Raw genomic sequence first — 24,535 nt, 5'->3', positions numbered from 1 at the left:
TGTTCGGTTAAAAATAAAAGGAGATTATGTGTGTAATGTGGGAGCTATCCTGTAGGGGACCCCACAGGCTTTACTGTGAGTTGTAGCCATGTAATTAGCAGTAAGTTAGTCACCTGCATACGAAATAGCAATTCCTTACATCATTAGGGCAAATCTGGTCTGTGATAGTTTTTTTCACAAATAGCCCGGCTATTAGACTATTCTTCAGTAAAGGTTGAATAGTCTATTGTTCAGCTATTAGCCCCCCTCCCCAACTTTCAACAAATTTATGTTTTTTTGGTCGAGAGCAAAGCTTTTTTTTTTTTTCAATCAAAAATAATTGTTCTGAAAGCAAAAACGAGGCTTAAAAGTCAAATAAATATTTTTTGCAATCAAATATTTTGTGATAGACCGCAAAACTTTATGCATTTTATTCCCAAAAAATATTTAGAACAAAACATGTATTTGTTAATCTTAGACCTACCCATCCCGGATCCGGGAGAATTGTCATCAACTACACTAATTAGCATAGCGCAACGGTCAAAAACTATTACTAGAAAATATTCATATTCATGAAATCACAAGTGAAATATAGCCTTTTGTTAATCACCCGGTCATCTCAGATTTTGAAATTATGCTATACAGCCAAAGCAAGACAAGCGTTAGTGTAAGTTTATCGATAGCCTACCATAGCATTATGTCCAGCTAGCAGCAGGAAGCTTGGTCACGAAAATCACAAAAGCAATCAAATTAAATCGTTTACCTTTGAGCTTCTGATGTTTTCACTCACGAGACTCCCAGTTAGACAGCAAATGTTCCTTTTGTTCCATAAAGATTATTTTTATACCCGAATTACCTCCGTTTCTTGTCCACGTTTTGTTGACGCTTAGCGTCCCACATACCCTAGAGAGGTTAATGCCACCTGAGTCAGCTCTCTGTACTCGTCCTTAGGAGTGTGCTATCAGTCTGGTAAAATCTGTGCCAGCTCCACGCACCAGGTCTCAGGTATGCCTTTCCAGCCCTGTAAGTCCTGTGCCAGCTCTCCAAACTCGCCTTGAGGAGCGTGTCATTGGTCCGGTACCATTTGTGCCGGCTCTACGCACCAGGTCTCCAGTGCGCCTCCACAGCCCAATACATCCTGTGCCAGCTCCTCGCACTCACCGTGCGAAGTGTGTCATCGTTCCGGTACAATTGATGCCGGCTATACTCACCAGGTCTCCAGTGCGCCTTCACAGCCCGGTACGTCCTGTGCCTGCTCCACACTCGCCCTGAAGTGTGTTACCAGTCCGGTACCACCTGTGCCGGCTCCACGCATTAGGCCTCCAGTGCACCTCTCCAGTCCGGTACGTCCTGTGCCAGCTCCACGCACATGCCCTCCAGAGCTTCCGGCTACCACTCCAGAGCTTCCAGCGACAGAGTGTCACGTAGAGTAGGCCAGAAGGCTATACTGGAAAACCTAACCTCTATTAAAATAAAACGATGGCGGAGCCGCAAATGTTCCGGAAATGATTCCGGAACAAAAACAACAGTACTGCCATCAAACATATACCTTATGGGACAGCTAAAAACAATACTGCCCCATTCACACCTCAATCCAAAATGGCCTCTCCATGAACTGAAAGAGAGGCTCCTTTTGTAGGGCTAGCCCCTCCCCTCAGAACAATTAACCCTAATTAATTAAGTAATTATCTAGTCAAACCTACATTTTCCATTAACTAAATATACTAAAGGATATACATTGCAACATGTTTTCTTAAATAATATCACCACATAACATTTACAAAATTACATCACTACTGACAGTGTCTTTTAATATCTTTATTTACATTAATGGGCCATTTGGGACAGGCTCTACAAAGTCTGCCCCGATTCCCTTTGCTCGGGTCCTTATCCAGCATACCCATAAGCTACAGAGAGAGAAGAACAGAACAAACAAACAAAGCGCTCATCCACAACATAGATAAGTATAATACATATTGCTTATATTAAATATGAACATTGACATAAGTGTGAAATGTATGTACTAAGACAGAGAAGTTAATTTGTGTGTCGACCCACATTGTTACCTTATCTGATAATGGAGCAAGGAGGAGTGATGAATGTGTGAGTGCGTTAAAGAACCAAATGCTGCCCGCGGCCAGTGACAGCCTACGTCACACAGAGCTTCCTGTGACGGTCCACGGTCCGGAACCTCCTGCTACGGTCGACGGTTCGGAGCTTCAAGACAAATCCTCCAGTCCAGGCAGCTGGTAATAGTTTTCTCTAATTGGGGATCATATTTAAGTAGTTATTTTTCCCATCTGTGTTTGTGGGATGTTGTGTATGTGTAGTTGAGCACTCCATTGTCTTCACGTTTCGTTCATTCTTTATTGTTTTTGTGCGTTTCAGTAAATAAACATGTGGAAACCATATCACGCTGCACCTTGGTCCGATAATTATTTTGACGAACGTGACAGTAAGATTGCTTTCTGTGCTGTATTGATGTATCCTGAAAATGACATCTGCTGCTTTAGATTGAACGGTCATAACTCAGTTATTGTTTTCATATCTACAAAAAATAAGCTTTTGTCTTTACTTTCAGAGTGCGAGTTGATCAAGGGGTCAAATCTAGTTATTTCCAGATGCATGTTCACTGTCCGAGGAACAGGCTGTGGAAGCTTTCTTTGCTGGCAAAAGTGTTCATAACCAGAGGTTATTAAACTGTTCTGTGTTCTATTTCTCTCTTCCTCTCTGCCTGTCTTGTTGTACATGGAACTTGTCTCACATGCATTAATTTAAAAACCCTTAAGATGTCAGCTGCTAATTTTAAGATTTGTACCACATTTAAACACACAAGCCCCTGTTGCTGACAAATGTATCGTCACTAATACAGATTTGTTTATTTTGATGCTAGCATTAGCTACAGTGCCTTCAGAAGGTATTCATATCTCTGACTTATTCCACATTTTGTTGTTACAGCCTGAATTTAAAATGATCTACACACAATACCCCAAAATGACAAATTAAGTATATTTTGCTCATTTACATGAATAAGTATTAACATATGTATACATGTTAATGATCTACAGCTGTGAGTCCTTCAATAAGAGTTTACGGGATTGAACATTATTATGAAAAATATTATTCAAGCTCTGTCAAGTTGGTTGTTGATCATTGTTAGATAGCCACATCTTGCCATAGATGTTTAAGACTATTTTAATTCAAACTGTAACTAGTCCACTCAGGAACATTCAATGTCATCTTGGTAAGCAACTCTAGTGTATTTTTGGCTTTGTGTTTTAGGTTATTGTCCTGCTGAAAGGTGAATTTGTCTCCCAGTGGTGGAAAGCAGACTGAACCAGGTTTTCCCCTAGGATTTTGCCTGTGCTTAGCTCTATTCCATTTTTTAAAATCCAAATAACCTCTGTAGTCCTTGCCGATGACAAGCATATCCATAACATGATGCAGCCAAAAACATGCTTCAAAATATGAACAGTGGTACTACAGTAGGTGATGTATTGGATTTGAAATAGGAAGAGTGGTGCTAGGTGATGTGTTGCCTTTGCCCCGAACATAACACTTTGTATTCAGGACGTAAAGTTAAATTCTTTGCAACCTTTTTGGCAGTTTTACTTTAGCGTCTTATTGCAAACAGGATATATAATTGTTTTATATTTTGATTCTCTTACAGGCTTCTTTTTTTTTTACTGTCATTTGGTTAGTAATTGTGAGTACTACAATGTTGTTGATCCATCCCATTAAACTGTTTTAAAGTCACCATTGGTCTCATGGTGAAATCCCTGAGCAGTTTCCTTCCTCTCCGGCAGTACAGTGCATTTGGAAAGTATTCAGACCCCTTGACTTTTTCCACATTTCGTTACGTTACAGCCTTATTCTAAAATGGATTCAATTATATTTTTTCCTCATCAATCTACACACAATACCCAATACTGCAAAAACAGGTTTTTAGAAATGTTTGCAAATGTATTTATATATAAAAACAGATACCTTATTTACATAAGTATTCAGATCCTTTGCTATGAGACTCAAAATTGAGCTCAGGTGCATCAGGTGCATCCTGTTTCCATTGAGATGTTTCTACAAATTGATTGGAGTCCACCTGTTATAAATTCAATTGATTGGACATGATTTGGAAAGGCACACCTCTCTATATAAGGTCCCACAGTTGACAGCACATGTCAGACCAAAAACCAAGCCATGAGGTTGGAGGAATTGTGGGAAAGGGCACCAAAACAGATCTGGAGAAGGGCACCAAAACATTTCTGCAGGATTGAAGGTCCCCAAGAACACAGTGGCCTCCATCATTCTTAAATGGAAGAAGGTTGGAACCACCAAGACTCTTCCTAGAGCTGACCGGTCTGCCAAACTGAGCAATCAGGGGAGAAGGGCCTTGGTCAGGGAGGTGACCAAGAACCCGACGGTCACTCTGACAGAGCTCCACTGTTCCTCTGTAGAGATGGGAGAACCTTCCAGAAGGACAACTATCTCTGCAGCACTCCACCAATCAGGCCTTTATGGTGGAGTGGCCAGACAAAAGCCGCTCCTCAGTAAAAGGCATAAAACAACCTGCTTGGAGTTAAAGGGACCTAAAGACTCTCAGACCATGTGAATCAAGATTCTCTGGTCTGATGAAACCAAGATTGAACTCTTTGGCCTGAATGCCAAGCAACATGTCTTGAGGAAACCTGGCAGCATCCCAACGGTGAAACATGGTGGTGGCAGCATCATACTCTGGGGATGTTTTTCAGCAGCAGAGACTGGGAGACTAATCAGGATTGAGGAAAAGATGAACGGAGCGAAGTACACAGAGATCCTTGATGAAAACCTGTTCCAGAGCGCTCTGGACCTCAGATTGTGATAAAGGTTCACCTTCCGACAGGACAACGACCCTAAGCATACAGCCTAGACAAAGCAGGAGCGGCTTCGGGACAGGTCTCTGAATGTCCTTGTGTGGCCCAGCCAGAGGCCAGACTAGAACCCGATCCAACATCTCTGCAGAGACCTAAAAATGGCTGTGCAGCAACGCTCCCCATTCAACTGTAACAGTGTAGCTTCCGTCCTTCTCCTCGCCACAACCTGGGCTCAAACCAGGGACCCTCTGCACACATCAACAACTACCTCCCACAAAGCATCGTTACCCATCGCTCCACAAAAGCCACGGCCCTTGCAGAGCAAGGGGCACAACTACTTCAAGGTCTCAGAGCGAGTGACGTCACCGATTGAAACACTATTAGCGCGCACCCCGCTAACTAGCTAGCAATTTTACATCGGTTACACAACCTTATAGAGCTTGAGAGCATCAGGGTAGCCTAGTGGTTAGAGCGTTGGACTAGTATGTGGTGTGTTTCCATTGGGCCCTTTATGTTGATTCACCTTTACCTGACCCCCGAATGTCAGACATAATACTGCAGCAGTAACACCTGTAACAGAAACCTCATATCCTTCTCATATTGTCTATGTTTGATGTAATATTAAAGTTCACCCAAATTACAAAACTACATATTGGTTTCTGTAAGCAGTCTATGGACAAGGTATGACAGCAATCAATGCTTTGAGTTTGTTTATCTGACAACTGTCTCCAAAAGCTGATATCAGGGCTTGTATTGGATTTGTTCCACAAATGCTAAAAAAATAAGCATTTGGAGATCGTGTCCAGGTAAACAAAACCACTGCTTTGTCTTATGTTGTCCATAAACTGCTTACAGAGTAAGGAAACCCATATTTACTAACTAAAAATGGGTTTCTAAATGTGGGTTTCCTTGCCCTGTCTGAATATTTACGTAATTGTAATATTTCAGTCTTTTTTATAAATGTGCTAAAATTAGTTAACCTGTTTCTGCTTTGTCATGATGGGGTATTTAATAACGTTTTAGAATAAGGCTGTAATGTCACAAAATTCAAGAGGTCTGAATACTTTCCAAATGCACTGTATATTTTAAGTGAAGTGAGCGTTAGATTATTGAGAGATTTATTTTTTTAAAAGCATCTCTCTCTATTTCTCTGTAACACCCCCTTTCTCCACTCCTCCTCAGACATCAACATGGCGGGGGAGCCCAAGCCCAACAGACCCAGAGGGCAAGGTTGATATAGATGAAACTTGTGACACTTTCCCCTTTTTAGTCAATTTCTCTCAATTTCTCTGTAACATTCTTTGTTCTACCTCAGACATCAACATGGCAGGGGAGCCCGAGCCCAACAGACCCAGAGGACGGAAGAGGTCTGCCGCTGGTCTCTACAGGTACATAGGAGAACCCTTTTTGGTTCCATGTAGAACCATTTTGGGTTCCATGTAGAACCCTCTGTGGAAAGTGTTCTGCACAAACCCAAAACAGAACCAACAAGTGTTCTTCAAAGGGATCTCAAATTTGGACAGTTGAAGAACCCTTTTGGGTTCTAGATTGCACTTTTTTTTCTGAGTGTACTCTATAAGGTGTAAAGCGTAAATCATGTGCACAGACTCAGAGCCGCAATAGTCCGGCATTCTGTTGTGACATAGCTATGTGGCTCTGTATACCTCCCCACAATTCCCAACCAATGCAGCTCTATTCATTTGAATGTGTTGACAGTTGAAGATATTGCTTGAGCTGCGCTGAGAATTTGAAAAGTATGAAAGCCAACGATTCAATATTCTAGAACACTGCTGTACGTATGAATACACATTTGGACTATTAAGGCTTCATGGAAAGGAGGGGGCAGGAATAAGTGGTCAATCTCAAGTCTCAATAGTTGCTGATAATTCCTTTACTCATTTCCTATCCTTCTTCTACAACGATCTGATAGAACTTGATAGTGGGATTTTTGCTGTACTGCTTTGACCTGTCTTTTTTTCTGAGGTCAGTGCACATGAGGGAGAGGAATTTGGGAACTGAGGAGACTATTGATGCTCAATGTCATTCCAGAACATTATAATGTTGTCTAGATATTCTTTGGTTTCTTTCAGTGGCTATGACTTTGATAATGACTACTACAGAGATTAATTCTATGACAGGTCAGTGGATTACGCCTGTAAATACACTTTCGGTGTAACTCTACATTGCACATCATCCAGCAATGAGAAAGAGAGAATGATTTTGCAATGGCAAACATTCACAGTAAAGTAAATAAAGAGATCATATTCTTTCATCAGTGACATTAATTGTTTTGCAATCTCCAAAAAAATCAGTCAGTGATGGCATTATAATGCAGTCATACAGACACAATTAATGTATTTTGTGAGGGTGCAAACCATTAATGTCATTGATCAAAGACTATAAACTATATATTTACTTTCATGGGACTTTTTTTCTGAGCAGTGGAAGATGTTGTTGCCTTTTATTCTCAACTCATCATTACTGAAAGATGTCAAAACTTGTTCCCATAAGTAACGCTCACCCAGCTGTTAAGTCAAGCTTTTGTTTCACAACATGGCCTGTGCCGAGCAAACTTTGGCAGTGTCCGCCTCCTCTCTTGGCCGTCCCCATTTCAGTGGCTATAGAAGCCCCGCTGGTGCTCTCCGCTGGATGCCTGTGTTCGCAGATGTCTGAACATAATATCCAGATGAGGAACACATTTCAGCCATCCAGAGGAGTTTATTTATACCCTCTCTGTGATGTCCAAATCTGAGTTACGGCTGTCAGAGGCTGCCTTTGACTGGGATCAATATATTACAGAGAGATACACCCAATAATTTAATCGCCCTTCTGCTTTCAAGTGATCTTCAAAACCCCTAGTCTTCATGGAGCCGCTGACGCAACCAACGAACTTGCTCTCTGTCTGGACGGCAGATATCGCTTTGAAGCCGAGGCAATAGCCTCAGCCTCTTACTTTATTTCATTCACAACACACCAGAGAAAGCAGAATAGTTTCCTCTAAATCCTTTTCAGAGGTAGGTTTATTTTTCTACTGAACAATGGACACACATACCCCTTAAAGGCAATATAATTATCTCAAACTCCATAAGATGTATTCAACACCCACAGTCCATGATACTGTAGATACAATATGGTGTACTGTAGATACGTGTAAGAAGGTAGTGCTTTACCTCAGTTGGCCCTTTCAATGTTTCAGGCATGTCAATACCTTTTTAACACCCTCGAGTCGATTGGTGCACTGGTGCATAAATCTAGGTAACATAATAAAAAATCCCCATCAAAATCCGTCAGTTCAAGCTAGAGATATTTTTTTGCATTGAATGCGTCTCAATCCACCTTATCCGCCAATGTTGCATTTCCGCATCTATGGTGAAAGATGGCAGAGCTATAGCGGTGTTTGTCATACCATGAGACATCCTGAAAATCTGTCTTTCTCGTGAAAACGCCTGTAGCGTCCGAACAGTTTGACCTAAAAAACTATTATGTAAAGGGGAGACTCTCATGAACACCAAGGTGGTCTCCATTTTGCATTACGAACTTCACAAGTGTCAGGGGACTTGTCTGAAGTCGGTACCGTCAATGTGCCGACTTCTGTTTGTAGCATCCAAATCATTTGGTTTTAAAAAAAGAATGGAAGTATGAAGGTAGTTTTGTGCCTAGGGATTAAATACATGCAAGGGATTAAATACATGCAAAAAAATCTAGATTTATATTTCCCAAACTTTCTTATATCTCGTAGATATAGGACAAACACTTCAAAACCTTGATTTTAATTTCTTGACTGTCTTTTTTTGCCATTTATGAATGTGTTATTCAATGTGTTTCTCTGGTCTGTATTTTTTGTATACCTAAAAGGAATTTTAAATCTATAGTATAACCATCTAAAAACAATTCAATGTCAATTTAGAACCCCCCAAAACAGCTTAATTGTTTTTAAATTAAGGACTATTACCTCTGTACTGTCATAACTCAATACAGAAATGTACATTATCAATATCCATCCACCAAAGGCTGTGTACCCTCTCTCTTTCCCTCTGTAGGCTGTTTGAGTACAGGGGCAGAGTGTCGCCAGTGCCTCGCATAGTGCCAGTTAAGTGGCCTCACATGGCCATGCCCCTGGTGCGTCAGGTCAACTATTTGCCCGCCAAGCTGTTGGCACGCACATCACTCCTCCCTAGCAGCATCAAGCAGAAGTGTAAGTTCCTGCAGGCGCTTTATATCAACAATTTACCCAATAAGATGTCTTTAAGCAAAGCTCTGAACTAAAATGGCTCGGTTGAACTTGAACGAATCCATAGCAATCTCTTTTCATCTACAATTTTATATTTGCTTTTAAACAGTAAATTCTAAGATGAATGGATATCATTTGTTGGGACGAGTACATGTTATTGTTTTGAGCAATCGCGCTTTGCAGTGTTGTTACCATATACAGCAGTCTTCTCTTGATTCGGTTCCATGCTGCAATGAATGTCTGGGTGGATCTCAAACTTAAATGACTCTTCTTTGCTGTCCCCCTTCTCCCTCTTTATATCTCTATTCTGGTGTTGTCTGTTACGGTGAGCTCAGCGGAAAAATCCAACGCGCTACAGGCAATCAAATCAGAGCTGACTCAGATCAAGTTCAACATTGATGCGCTGCTCGGCCGAGTGGAACAGATCACAGAAGACAAACACTTTGCCGCGGGTGAGTTCCATCTCCATCAGGCCACAAGAAAAATATAACTCAGACTACAACTTTACAGAGAGCACTCTTTATCAGGGTGGAGTCAACAAAAGGTAAAACAATTACGTGAAAACACCTTTACAGGAGGATAGAGACAGTAGGGTAGAAGAACTCAATTGAACCCCCAACACTGTGAAAAATGGCAGGTCCTTGCAGCCAAATAGAACTTGAAGTGTGAGTTGAGTACAGTTTAATACAGTTTAATCAACCAAAAAAAAAAAAAAAAGGGCCAAGATAGGCCCAATATAAACTCTTACAGAAGCAGCCAAGAAAATCAGACTGAGTCAATAACCTTAATTAGTGTAATATTAATTAATTTGAGTTATTATTACAAGGCTGCCTCTGGTATGCAGATTGTATAGTTTCCCACTCTCCCCTAATGGCCAATGTCCAGTAGGTGGCAGAATGACACAATCAGCCATTGATTATCTCCTTGGTGTGACCAAAGAAGAAAATCTATTTTCTCTCTCCTGTTTCCTGGTCACAGACTACTTTATTGCACCAACAGCCCCCGCATTATTTTTTATATAATGTGAGACACCTTTATAAGCCCTTTTTCTAAATAAATTAACCCTCCACAGATCTTATTCTGTTAACAGTGAGGGTCAAACACTGTAAAGGTGCGAGTCAGCGAGGTCCTGGTTTGCATCCCAAATGGCACCATATAAGGCACTACCTTTGACCAGAGCCCATTGGAAATAGGGTGCCATTTGGGACGAAGACCTGTTATATGAACTGTCATTCGCACTGGGTTTATGGCCCTGTAGGCTGGGCCAGCTGTACTCCTCTCTTTCTCTCTCAAACACACACACACACACAGGTCATAAATTCAGTGCTCCTCTGTCTCTGACCAGGCGTGGCCTCTAACCAGAGATTTAGGATCAGTATTCCCTTCCTAAATTTTTAAGCCAAACCGTATCGATGTGAAACACAACTAACCTTGGATCAGTTGTTTCGGGGTTTACTTCACAGAGCAGCTCTAAGTCCTAACTAATCATATGTATGTTTGTCAGTTATTAATCTGCTGTGTGTACCACACTTTTGGTTTTCAAGTAGACTTGTCAGTGATATGTCTGGACAAATAGTACCTAGTTAAAGTGTTCCATTGAGAGCAGATGGAATACGTCGAGCTTTTTTGGGACTCATTAAATCACATTGCGAAACAGTGGAGAAAATATACCAGAAACAGATTTTTGTTCACTTGACTCACTGGTTTCATGAATTTAGCACATGAAATGTTTAATGTACAACCTACAAAAGTAGCCCCAGAGGTTAAGGTGCATGTGGGAAGTGAGAAGGTTCTGGGTTTTCTAGAATGGCTTTACTTTCTCAGGGTACTAATTCAAATACACATATCATTGTCTCACTACGGGATTTGCTCAGCATATCACTGACGGCTCGAAGAACCAATCGCATCATCTGTTGGGTTGGAGCGAGCGGTCGCATCCGCACTCGGTCCGCAGGTAGTATTACATTTCATTACATTTCATTATAGTACAACGGTTTGATTTGTCTAATCTTAGCAATTTCTTCTTAGCTAGCTACATAGCCGGCTTTGTATCATAGATAATTGCGTAATTATCGTATTTCGTCGTCCTAACGCAGTCTACACTGCTATCTGCCCTGCAGCTAGCCAGCTAGCTAACGTCCACCGTCTACCGATTAGCAGCACAACTATTACACTCAACTGAATGACTTGATTAGTGTAGTGTTAGCTAGCTACATAGTTGTCTTTGCTGTCTTCGTATCCAAGATAATTGTGTAGTTTAGAGTGTGTAGTTTTAGAGTGATTATCTTAATTTACCGAGGTTAGCTAGCCAGCTATTTGTCGTCCTTAACGTAGGAGACACTGCTAGCTAGCCAACAGCTAGCCAACGTCTACCGAACAGAACTTCCGCACTCAACAACCCGGTCGCATTTCGCTTCGCTCCACAGGTAGTATCACATTTTTCATTTCATTTCATTACAGTACAACGGCTTGATTTGTTTGATCGTAGCTAGCTACATAGCTAGCTACATAGCCGTCTTTGTATCAAAGATAATTGTGTAGTCTAGAGCGATTTCCTAGGTTAGCTAGCCAGCTATTGTCGTTCTTTTAACGCAACGTAACGTAATCAACACTGCTAGCTAGCCAGCTAGTCCCGAATAGCAGCACAGTAGAAACTATTACACTCAACGGAACGACTTGATTAGTGTAGTGTCAACAACGCAGCCACTGCCAGCTAGCCTACATAGTCAACAACGCAGCCTCTGCCAGCTAGCCTACTTCAGCAGTACTGTATCATTTTAATCATTTTAGTCAATAAGATTCTTGCTACGTAAGCTTAACTTTCTGAACACTCGAGACGTGTAGTCCACTTGTCATTCCAATCTCCTTTGCATTAGCGTAGCCTCTGTGTAGCCTGTCAACTATGTGTCTGTCTATCCCTGTTCTCTCCTCTCTGCACAGACCATACAAACGCTCCACACCGCGTGGCCGCGGCCACCCTAATCTGGTGGTCCCAGCGCGCACGACCCACGTGGAGTTCCAGGTCTCCGGTAGCCTCTGGAACTGCCGATCTGCGGCCAACAAGGCAGAGTTCATCTCAGCCTATGCCTCCCTCCAGTCCCTCGACTTCTTGGCACTGACGGAAACATGGATCACCACAGACAACACTGCTACTCCTACTGCTCTCTCTTCGTCTGCCCACGTGTTCTCGCACACCCCGAGAGCTTCTGGTCAGCGGGGTGGTGGCACCGGATCCTCATCTCTCCCAAGTGGTCATTCTCTCTTTCTCCCTTACCCATCTGTCTATCGCCTCCTTTGAATTCCATGCTGTCACAGTTACCAGCCCTTTCAAGCTTAACATCCTTATCATTTATCGCCCTCCAGGTTCCCTCGGAGAGTTCATCAATGAGCTTGATGCCTTGATAAGCTCTTTTCCTGAGGACGGCTCACCTCTCACAGTTCTGGGCGACTTTAACCTCCCCACGTCTACCTTTGACTCATTCCTCTCTGCCTCCTTCTTTCCACTCCTCTCCTCTTTGACCTCACCCTCTCACCTTCCCCCCTACTCACAAGGCAGGAAATACGCTCGACCTCATCTTTACTAGATGCTGTTCTTCCACTAACCTCATTGCAACTCCCCTCCAAGTCTCCGACCACTACCTTGTATCCTTTTCCCTCTCGCTCTCATCCAACACTTCCCACACTGCCCCTACTCGGATGGTATCGCGCCGTCCCAACCTTCGCTCTCTCTCCCCCGCTACTCTCTCCTCTTCCATCCTATCATCTCTTCCCTCTGCTCAAACCTTCTCCAACCTATCTCCTGATTCTGCCTCCTCAACCCTCCTCTCCTCCCTTTCTGCATCCTTTGACTCTCTATGTCCCCTATCCTCCAGGCCGGCTCGGTCCTCCCCTCCCGCTCCGTGGCTCGACGACTCATTGCGAGCTCACAGAACAGGGCTCCGGGCAGCCGAGCGGAAATGGAGGAAAACTCGCCTCCCTGCGGACCTGGCATCCTTTCACTCCCTCCTCTCTACATTTTCCCTTCTCTCTCTGCTGCTAAAGCCACTTTCTACCACTCTAAATTCCAAGCATCTGCCTCTAACCCTAGGAAGCTCTTTGCCACCTTCTCCTCCCTCCTGAATCCTCTTCCCCCCTCCTCCCCTCTCTGCAGATGACTTCGTCAACCATTTTGAAAAGAAGGTCGACGACATCCGATCCTCGTTTGCTAAGTCAAACGACACCGCTGGTTCTGCTCACACTGCCCTACCCTGTGCTCTGACCTCTTTCTCCCCCCTCTCTCTCCAGATGAAATCTCGCGTCTTGTGACGGCCGGCCGCCCAACAACCTGCCCGCTTGACCCTATCCCCTCCTCTCTTCTCCAGACCATTTCCGGAGACCTTCTCCCTTACCTCACCTCGCTCATCAACTCATCCCTGACCGCTGGCTACGTCCCTTCCGTCTTCAAGAGAGCGAGAGTTGCACCCCTTCTGAAAAAACCTACACTCGATCCCTCCGATGTCAACAACTACAGACCAGTATCCCTTCTTTCTTTTCTCTCCAAAACTCTTGAACGTGCCGTCCTTGGCCAGCTCTCCCGCTATCTCTCTCAGAATGACCTTCTTGATCCATATCAGTCAGGTTTCAAGACTAGTCATTCAACTGAGACTGCTCTTCTCTGTATCACGGAGGCGCTCCGCACTGCTAAAGCTAACTCTCTCTCCTCTGCTCTCATCCTTCTAGACCTATCGGCTGCCTTCGATACTGTGAACCATCAGATCCTCCTCTCCACCCTCTCCGAGTTGGGCATCTCCGGCGCGGCCCACGCTTGGATTGCGTCCTACCTGACAGGTCGCTCCTACCAGGTGGCGTGGCGAGAATCCGTCTCCACACCACGTGCTCTCACCACTGGTGTCCCCAGGGCTCTGTTCTAGGCCCTCTCGTATTCTCGCTATACACCAAGTCACTTGGCTCTGTCATAACCTCACATGGTCTCTCCTATCATTGCTATGCAGATGACACACAATTAATCTTCTCCTTTCCCCCTTCTGATGACCAGGTGGCGAATCGCATCTCTGCATGTCTGGCAGACATATCAGTGTGGATGACGGATCACCACCTCAAGCTGAACCTCGGCAAGACGGAGCTGCTCTTCCTCCCGGGGAAGGACTGCCCGTTCCATGATCTCGCCATCACGGTTGACAACTCCATTGTGTCCTCCTCCCAGAGCGCTAAGAACCTTGGCGTGATCCTGGACAACACCCTGTCGTTCTCAACTAACATCAAGGCGGTGGCCCGTTCCTGTAGGTTCATGCTCTACAACATCCGCAGAGTACGACCCTGCCTCACACAGGAAGCGGCGCAGGTCCTAATCCAGGCACTTGTCATCTCCCGTCTGGATTACTGCAACTCGCTGTTGGCTGGGCTCCCTGCCTGTGCCATTAAACCCCTACAACTCATCCAGAACGCCGCAGCCCGTCTGGTGTTCAACCTTCCCAAGTTCTCTCACGTCACCCCGCTCCTCCGCTCTCTCCACTGGCTTCCAGTTGAAGCTCGCATCCGCTACAAGACCATGGTGCTTGCCTACGGAGCTGTGAGGGGAACGGCACCTCAGTACCTCCAGGCTCTGATCAGGCCCTACACCCAAACAAGGGCACTGCGTTCATCCACCTCTGGCCTGCTCGCCTCCCTACCACTGAGGAAGTACAGTTCCCGCTCAGCCCAGTCAAAACTGTTCGCTGCTCTGGCCCCCCAATGGTGGAACAAACTCCCTCACGACGCCAGGACAGCGGAGTCAATCACCACCTTCCGGAGACACCTGAAACCCCACCTCTTTAAGGAATACCTAGGATAGGATAAAGTAATCCCTCTCACCCCCCCTTAAAAGATTTAGATGCACTACTGTTCCACTGGATGTCATAAGGTGAATGCACCAATTTGTAAGTCGCTCTGGATAAGAGCGTCTGCTAAATGACTTAAATGTAAATGTAAATGTTGGACGCAGACCAGTTGAGTGAGCGAATGAGGTGAGCCCTTCGCCTCCTTTTAAGGCACCACTACCCCCTCCTCTGGTCATTCTCACCTCTTCCTTGTGGAAGAGATCACTACTCTCCTGAAGGGCTCCTCAACAAAACTAAATGGCTGTCTTCCTACTGAACTGTTCTCAGGGGAACCATGAGGTTAACATTGCCAAATGTAGGACCTCTGCTCCTGTCGATAGTGTTGCTAATAATCACACAAGCATTCCTACCTGCACATACAGTTGCATAAGAAAGGCTAGATAACTAAGAAACGAGTTGCCTACCTGCCCAGACAGTAGTATGGCAAGTTCCATTCTCTCGTTTAGTTCAACCTACGTTCATGCATTTGATTTGACTGACCAGTTTAGCCTCACGGTATTACGGTCGTGGGAGACTTTAAACCGAAGTCGAACAACGCACCCTTTGCCTAGCACTGTGCTAGCTAAAACTTACCCTAGCCTAACGAGGTGCTTGCTAACTAGCTAATGCCTACACTAGCCTCACAGCTATAGCATTCATACACTGTGCTCACTTCAGCTATCCAAATTGCTCACGGTTGACGCTGGTTGGACGTGCTACTATGGTAGAGAAAATAACATTAAATTCTCTGGCAACAGCTCTAAAGGATATTCCTGCCGTCAGCATGCCAATTGCACGCTCCCTCGAAACTTGAGACATCTGTGGCATTGTATTGTGTAACAACTGCACATTTTAGTGGCCTTTTATTGTCCCTAGCACAAGGTGCACCTGTGTAATGATCGTGCTGTTTAATCAGCTTCTTGATATACCACACCTGGATTATGGATTATCTCGGCAAAGGAGAAATGCTCACTAACAGGGATGTAAACAAATTTGTGCATAAGATTTGAGAAGCTTTTGTGCGTATGGAATTCTGGCATCTTTTATTTCAGCTCATGAAACCAACACTTTACATGTTACATTTATATTTCTGTCCAGTATATATATCACTCTTTGTCCCCTTGAAACTACGGAGAAAAGGGCCATGTTAATTCGATAAAAATGGCTCTCTGACGCCACCAGAGGGTGCCACCACACTACCTCAGGTGAGCGCAAATCACCAGTTCTTTCTCATAGCAGAGAATTAACACGCTTTCACAGTTACTGCCTAAGTGCTGTCTACTATTACAAGGGGATACAAACTTCAGTTTGCTATGAAATCCCCCATGTTCTACTGGGTTGCATTATCAATAGCCAACGAGCACTAGCCAAAAGTCGCCGCCATGCGGCAGAAGTGTAACTTGCGTAAAACAGAAGGCTAACCCAGCATGCACACAGCTTTTATTCAACTTTATGTGTTCTGGTGGAAGTCCATTCATTTCAATGGAATTCAATCTGCGACTCATCTGCTGTACTATTATTCAGACCCCTTGACTTTTTCCACATTTTGCTACGTTACATTTACATTTTTGTAAATGTATTCAAAAAATAAACATACCATATTTACATAAGTACATCCTTTGCTATGAGACTCGAAATTGCGCTAAGGTGCATCCTGTTTCCATTGATCGTCCCTGACATTTCGACAACTTGATTTGAGTCCACTTGTGGTAAATTCAATTGATTGGACATGATTTGGAAAGGAACACACCTGTATATAAGGTCCCACAGTTGACAGTGCATGTCAGAGCAAAAACCAAGCCATGAGGTTGAAGGAATTGTCCGTAGAGCTCCGAGACGGGATTGTGTCGAGGGGGAAGGGTACCAAAATGTCTGCTCCATTTTTTTATATTATTATTATGCTATATTATAATTTTTTTTACCTTTATTTAACAAGGCAAGTCAGTTAAGAAAAAAAGTATTATTTACGATGACGGCCTACCCTGGCCAAACCTGGACAACGCTGGGCCAATTGAGTGCCGCCCTATGGAACTCCCAATCAAGGCCGGATGTGTTACAGCCTGAATCTGAACCAGGGACTGTAGTGTAGATCCTTGATGAAAACCTGTTCCAGAGCACTCAGGACCTCCAACTGGGGCGAAGGTTCACCTTCCAACAGGACAACGACCCTAAGCACACAGCCAAGACAACACAGGAGTGTCTTTGGGACAAGTTTCTGAATGTCCTTGAGTGGCCCAGCCAGAGTCCGGACTTGATCCCGATCTAACATCTCTGGAGAGACCAGAAAATAGCTGTGCAGCAACGCTCCCCATCCAACCTGACAGAGCTTGAGAGGATCTGTAGAGAAGAATGGCAGAAACTCCAACAACACGTGTGCCAAGCTTGTGTCATACCGAAGACGATTCAAGGCAGTAATTGCTGGCAAGGGTGCTTCAACAAAGTACTGAGTAAAGGGTCTGTGTTACGGATACAAGTATCCTGTGTGTGTATCCTGTGTGTGTCTTTATTTTCTCTCCTTCTCCCCTCACAGGTGAAAATCATCACTCCCCAATCAGTCACCAATCATCAATCAGAAGACACACCTCCTCCTGTTTCCTACCCAATCACAGTTCCTTTCCCTTGGTTTAAAAACCTTGTCAGTAGTTTGCTCTAGAGCTCAATCTCTTTGTAAATGCCATGTCTGTAGGTCTCTGTGGTGCACTCTCTCGTTGTGTATTAACCTCTCTTTTGTTTGAGCACCTCCATAGCACTTTGTCATCACCTGTGAGTATTGTTTTGGTTATGGTGTTTGTGTTTGATTGCTGGTGGGAAAAGGGGAAACCAAGACAAGTCGCCCATGGGCATACACTACCCGTAGGTAGACTTTGTTAAATACACTAGTTAGAACTGGGCGGACCACCCACTGTATTTTTGGTTAGTTAGTTAACTGTTGTTAAAGTAGGCTAGTCTATCTTAGTTTTTTTTTAAATATTTATTGCTTCTTTCCTTGGGTCCAGCTCAGCCCCTTTCCTGCTCCCCCCATTACCGTGTGTTTACAAATAAATCTCGAGTTTGACGGTAGATTTCAGTTGTCGTAGTTATTTCGTTCTCACTTTTACTTTGTCACTATTATAATTTGCATGAGTTATGTTACGGGTCTCATTACCATCCCCCCTAGACTGTCGGGCCAAAAGGGATTCGTAACATAAGTGGGGGCTCGTCCGTAGATTGTTGTAGTGGTATAGTTCAGTGTTGACCGTTATAGCTGAGGTAGCATTAGTGTTTGCTATTTTCTTTGGCACTTGTGAAGTAGTGTAAAATGACTACATTTGATTTGAAGTCCTTTTTGGCTAACCCTTCGTGGGAGGTTTTTGATAAATGTCGTAGAGTTGATTTAATGACCTTGGCTGACCATTATTCAGTATCGATTCCACAGAATGTAGTTAAGTCGGAGGTTAAAAAGCTGGTGTTAAATGTATTGTTGGAAGAGCAGGTGCTTGTTTTACCGCTGCCTGAGCCTACTACCCCTGTAGCGGATGTTGCTGCTCCTGTAAGCCCATTGGTGTCTGATAATGAGGGCGAGGCTAAAACACCAGCCACATTGTCCCGTTTTGATCCACTCTCCCCACTGTCAAACAGTGATGCCAGGAGGGATGTCCGTTTAGCACAGTCCCAAATTAGGCGAGAGACTCTCCAGTTGGAGATGTGTAAAATTGAGGCAGAAAAAGAACGAGAACAGCGGCAGTTAGATTTGGAGATGTGTAAAATTGAGGTAGAAAAAGAACGAGAACAACGGCATTTGGAGATGTGTAAAATTGAGGCAGATAAAGAACAGCGGCAGATGACGTTTAACATGCGCCAGATGGAACTGGAGGCAGAGACAGTGAGGCTAGCCTCCGGTCCTGCTGTCACTGTTAGTGAGTCGTCCTCACCTGCTGTGTCCTCAAACACGTTTGACATTAGTAGGCAGATTGCCTTAGTACCTTTGTTCAGAGAGTCGGAGGTTGACTCCTATTTTTGTGTATTTGAGCATATAGCCGTAGCATTGACATGGCCTGAAGAGGTATGGTGCCTATTACTTCAGTGTAACTGGAGGACAGTTTGAATTATGAAGTGGTCAAAGCTACTGTTCTTCGTGCCTATGAGCTTGTGCCTGAGGCATACCGACAGAGATTTAGGTCTCATAGAAAGTCTTCTAGTTATGTGGAATTTGCTAGAGATAGGGGAAATCTGTTTGATAAATGGCATGCTGCTAGTAAGGTAACTGATTTCAACTCTCTCCGGGAGTTAATCTTGTTGGAAGAGTTTAAAAATTGCTTACACGAACGCATTGTAGTTTACCTAAACGAACAGAAAGTATCCTCCCTGGCAGAAGCGTCTGTGTTGGCAGACGAGTTTGTGTTGATGCACAAGAGTGTGTTTTCGGCTCAAACTGAGAGTAGAGCCACTGAGTTTCCTACCTTTAGCCCTAGTCGGCGAGCAGTAGTATATCAAGCACGCCAGAAGAATGAGCGTCCCTGTTTCTATTGTCATAAAGTGGGACATATGATTAATGATTGCTTCATGCTTAAACGAAAACAAGGGATGCCTCTTTGTGCCAAGCCGCCAACAGGTGTTGGTCTAATTCGTACGGTTGTGAGGTCTGCAACAAAACAGGTGCCTCGGGGTAACTGTAGTTTGAAAGTCTCAGTCCCCGACCGCAGTTATGAACCATTCATTTTCGAGAGATTTGTGTCCCTAACGAATGATGAAGTGTCTCAGCGTCCGGTTAAAATCCTTAGAGATACTGGTGCGGCGCAGTCGTTTATATTGTCTGAGGTGTTGCCCTTATCTGACGATCCATACTGTGGTTCCAGTGTGTTAGTGCAGGGTATTGAAATGGGTTTTGTCCCAGTGCCATTGTACTTTGTGAAAGTACACTCTGAGTTAATCAGTGGAATATTCAGAGTGGGGGTACGTCCTATGTTGCCAGTGAAAGGTGTGACCTTTATAATGGGTAACAATATTGCCGGAGGAAAGGTAGTACCCGTATTGGAAGTATTGGATAAAAGTGACCGCTCTCTCTCAAATGAGCTGGCACAGAGTTATCCACATGTGTTCCCCGCTTGTGCTGTCACTCGTGCTCAGGCACGACAAGAGGGTGACGTGATAGATTTGTCGAACACTGTTCTGTTCAAAGAGGTTGATCAAGAGGATGGATTGTGTGAAACCTCTGAGAAGCTGATCACCTCTGACAAACAGCCCAGGAAAGAATCAAAGAACGTTGAACTTATTGCTGATGCAATACAGTTACCAGTCACTCGTGAGCAGCTGATTGCTAACCAAAAGGTTGACAACAAGCTTGCTAAATGTTTTTCTAGTGTTGTCTCATTGGAAGATGTGAAGAAGAAGAACGTGGCTTACGTCATTGATGGTAATCTCCTCATGCGTAAATGGAAATCCCATGTTGACGCATGTGGAGATTGGAATGCTGTTTACCAAATAGTGATTCCTACAGCCTTTCGACAAACTGTATTATCCCTTGCTCATGATCACCAGTGGTTTGGTCATTTAGGAATTACAAAGACTTATGATCGGATCCTTCGACATTTCTTTTGGCCAGGTTTAAAACAAGATGTGGCTCAGTTCTGTCGGACATGCCACACATGTCAGATAACAGGAAAACCAAATCAGGTTATTCCTCCCGCTCCTCTTTGTCCCATACCTGTCATAGGTGAACCATTCGAGCATGTGGTGGTTGATTGTGTCAGACCGTTACCGAAGACAAAATCGGGTAACCAGTTTTTGTTAACGATTATGTGTATGGCTACAAGATACCCCGAGGCCATTCCTCTGCGAAGGATTACAGCCCCGGTAGTGAGTAAATCCTTAATAAAATTCTTCACGACATTCGGGTTACCTAAGGTAGTACAAAGCGATCAAGGTACCAATTTCCTATCCAAGCTCTTCAAGCAGGTGTTAAAATCCTTATCAATTACGCACCGTGTGTCAAGCGCCTATCACCCAGAGTCTCAGGGTGCGCTTGAAAGATGGCATCAGACACTGAAGTCTATGCTACGTAAATATTGTTTGGAATCTGAGAAAGATTGGGATGAGGGAGTTCCTCTAGTTTTGTTTGCTGCTCGTGAAACTGTGCAGGAGTTCCTAGGTTTCAGCCCGGCTAAACTAGTGTTTGGTCACACAGTGAGAGGACCAATGAAAGTCCTTAAAGAACAGTTCTTGTCCCAAGAGTTGTGTACAGGAGATGAGAATGTGTTGGACTACGTTAGTCGCTTTCGTGAGCGCCTACACCAAGCTTGTGCTCTCGCAAAGGTAGCTCTGTCTTCCTCACAGAGGAGCATGAAAAGACACTATGATGAAGAGGCTGTTTCTCGCCCACTACAGCCAGGTGGCCAAGTACTGTCAGCTCGTTTCTCTGGTCCTTATTTAATTGAAAAGAAAATAAGTGAAACTGACTATGTGCTTCAAACTCCTGATAAACAACGCCAATCTCGTGTGTGTCACATTAACATGTTGAAAGCTTACCACACCCGACCCATCACACAGTTAGAGAGTTCAAAAACAGAGGAAGGTACTGCTGTCTCCTCTGCTACTACTGCTATCATAGTGGACTGTCATATTGATGATGTTGATGGATTGGAGTTGCGCAATACTCAGCAGCAGTGTGTTAGATTGCCCAACTCCGAAATGCTGCTGTCTATCCAATTCGGTCTGGTTCATTTAACTGATGGACAGGCCGATGATATTGTGAGGCTACTACACAGTTTTCCATGTCTCTTTAATGACGTTCCTACTCGCACAAACGTGTTGAAACATGACATTAATGTTGGAAATGCTACACCTATCAAGCAACACCCATATCGTATCAACGCTTCCAAGAGGAAGATAATGAGGGATGAGGTGAAATATTTGTTGGAGAATGACCTGGCTACGCCAAGTTCCAGCCCTTGGAGTTCTCCTTGCATTCTGGTTCCTAAACCTGATGGTACGTCCAGGTTATGTACGGATTATCGAAAGGTAAATTCTGTCACAATGCCAGATTTGTTCCCGTTACCCAGGCTGGACGACTGTATCGACACTATTGGTGCTGCTAAGTATGTAACTAAGTTGGACCTCTTAAAAGGTTACTGGCAGGTTCCGTTAACTTCACGTGCTTCTGAGATTTCAGCCTTTGTGACCCCAGACAACTTCCTACAGTACTCAGTCATGGCTTTTGGGATGCGAAATGCACCAGCCACTTTCCAACGACTGGTTAACTCCGTATTAGCTGGCGTTCCTAATTGTAGTGCATACCTTGATGACCAAGTGATTTATTCGTCTGAGTGGTCAGATCATGTTGACTCTCTAAGGGTAGTATGTGAACGGTTGGCAGCTGCTTCTCTAACCCTGAACTTGGCAAAGTGCGAGTTTGGGAAGGCTACTGTTACCTATCTCGGTAAAGAGGTTGGCCATGGACAGGTGCGCCCTGTTGATGCCAAGGTCTTGGCTATAACTGCATTCCCTGCACCTACCACCAGACGAGAGCTACGCCGTGGTCCCCTGATTGTAAGAGAGCTTTTGAATCTGCGAAAGCACTCTTATGTAGTACCCCTGTACTTGCTGATCCGGATTTTGAACAACCGTTCAAGCTTGAGGTAGATGCTAGTGCCAGAGGGGCTGGTGCTGTTCTACTGCAGCAGGACAAGAGTGGAGTGGATCATCCCGTTTGTTATTTTTGCCGTAAATTTAATAAATGTCAAACAAACTATGCGACAATAGAACAAGAAGCTCTTGCTTTGTTGTTGGCTCTGCAATACTTTGAAGTATATATTGGTTCCAGTGCCTTACCAGTGATTGTTTAAACTGACCATAACCCCTTAGTTTTTCTCCACCGGATGTACAACCAGAACCAGCGCCTTATGCGTTGGGCGCTGATTGTACAAAATTATAATTTGGAGATCCGCCACAAAAAGGGTTCTGATAATATATTGGCAGATGCTTTGTCTCGTGTGTAAATTATGATTTTTGTATGTTTTGCAAGGTTGACTTTGTTATTGTTGTGAGTATTCATTGTAATACTGTGGTCGCAATCCCTAGGGTTGCTCTTTTAAGGGTGGGAGTGTTACGGATACAAGTATCCTGTGTGTGTATCCTGTGTGTGTGTTTCTTTTCTCTCCTTCTCCCCTCACAGGTGAAAATCATCACTCCCCAATCAGTCACCAATCATAAATCAGAAGACACACCTCCTCCTGTTTCTTACCCAATCACAGTTCATTTCCCTTGGTTTAAACACCCTGTCAGTAGTTTGCTCTAGAGCTCAATCTCTCTGTAAATGCCATGTCTGTAGGTCTCTGTGTTTCACTCTCTCGTTGTGTATTAACCTCTCTTTTGTTTGAGCACCTCCATAGCACTTTGTCATCACCTGTGAGTATTGTTTTGGTTATGGTGTTTGTGTTTGTGTTTGATTGCTGGTGGGAAAAGGGGAAACCGAGACAAGTTGCCCATGGGCATACACTACCCGTAGGTAGACTTTAAAAATACACTAGTTAGAACTGGGCAGACCACCCACTGTATTTTTTGGTTAGTTAGTTAGCTGTTGTTAAAGTAGGCTAGTCTAGCTTAGTTTTTTTTTGAATACTTATTGTTTCTTTCCTTGGGTCCAGCTCAGCCCCTTTGCCTGCTCCCCACATTACCGTGTGTTTACAAATAAACCACGAGTTTGACGGTAGATTTCAGTTGTCGTAGTTATTTCGTTCTCACTTTTACTTTGTCACTATTATAATTTGCATGAGTTATGTTATGGGTCTCATTACCATCCCCCCTAGACTGTCGGGCCAAAAGGGATTCGTAACAGTCTGAATACTTATGTAGGTGTGATATTTCAGTTTTGTTGGGGGGGTTGCATTAAAAAAAAGAAACCTACTTGGGTGAAAAAATAAGACATCAAAAAATTGATTTTAAAGACTTACAATAACACTACTATGAAAGGACATATAGATTACACTGTAGGGCATTACTTTCCAACCCTATTCTTGGGTACCACCAGACATTTAACATATTTGTTGAAGCACTGAACTGACAATTAGTCAAGGAAGGGCTTGGTGATAGTTGATTAATTGAATCAGGTGTGCCAGTTTACGGATGCAAAAAATGTGACATTCCTGGTGGTCCCTGAGAGTGTTTGGAAGCATTGCTGTAGGCTATATTACCTGTCATTGAAGTGTTATTACACTTCACGACTCAGGTGAAAGACAAATATGTATAAGAGAGACTGGGTATGAATTCCTACACCATTTCCAAAAAATCACACACAATTTATTCATCACCTGTTATGTCTGCATCCAAATTATGTTGTAGCCCCATGTATACAGTGTTTTAATTTGAGAATAAACAGAGTGACAGTTTCACTAGTATATTTTCCAGTTTTAGTCCGTCCCTGGTTAGTAGGAAACAATGAAAAAATGCAGTGGAACTGGCTTCAAGGTCCAGAGTTGAGTTTGATGGATCTAGATCAAATTAAATCAGACAGAATCATCCATTTAAAAGTTTAATAGAGTAGAGAATCTAAATGCATAAATATACACAATAGCATTGGGAGTGTGTTGTTTCAGAGATGTAGAGCCAGGTAAACAAAGATCCTGTAAACAAAGATTCTCAGAGAA

At 43.7% G+C, this 24,535-nt stretch overlaps 1 pseudogene; it reads left to right on the top strand.

The window, feature by feature from the left end:
- Positions 1–24,535, top strand: part of LOC115144738 (RNA-binding Raly-like protein) — a 55,175-nt pseudogene that overhangs the window by 5,732 nt on the left and 24,908 nt on the right.

The sequence above is a fragment of the Oncorhynchus nerka genome, linkage group LG2 (genome assembly GCF_034236695.1).
Source record: "Oncorhynchus nerka isolate Pitt River linkage group LG2, Oner_Uvic_2.0, whole genome shotgun sequence".
Taxonomy (NCBI): Eukaryota; Metazoa; Chordata; class Actinopteri; order Salmoniformes; family Salmonidae; genus Oncorhynchus; species Oncorhynchus nerka.
The sequence above is the reverse complement of the archived record's forward strand: the minus strand, read 5'-3'. Positions and strand labels throughout refer to the sequence as shown.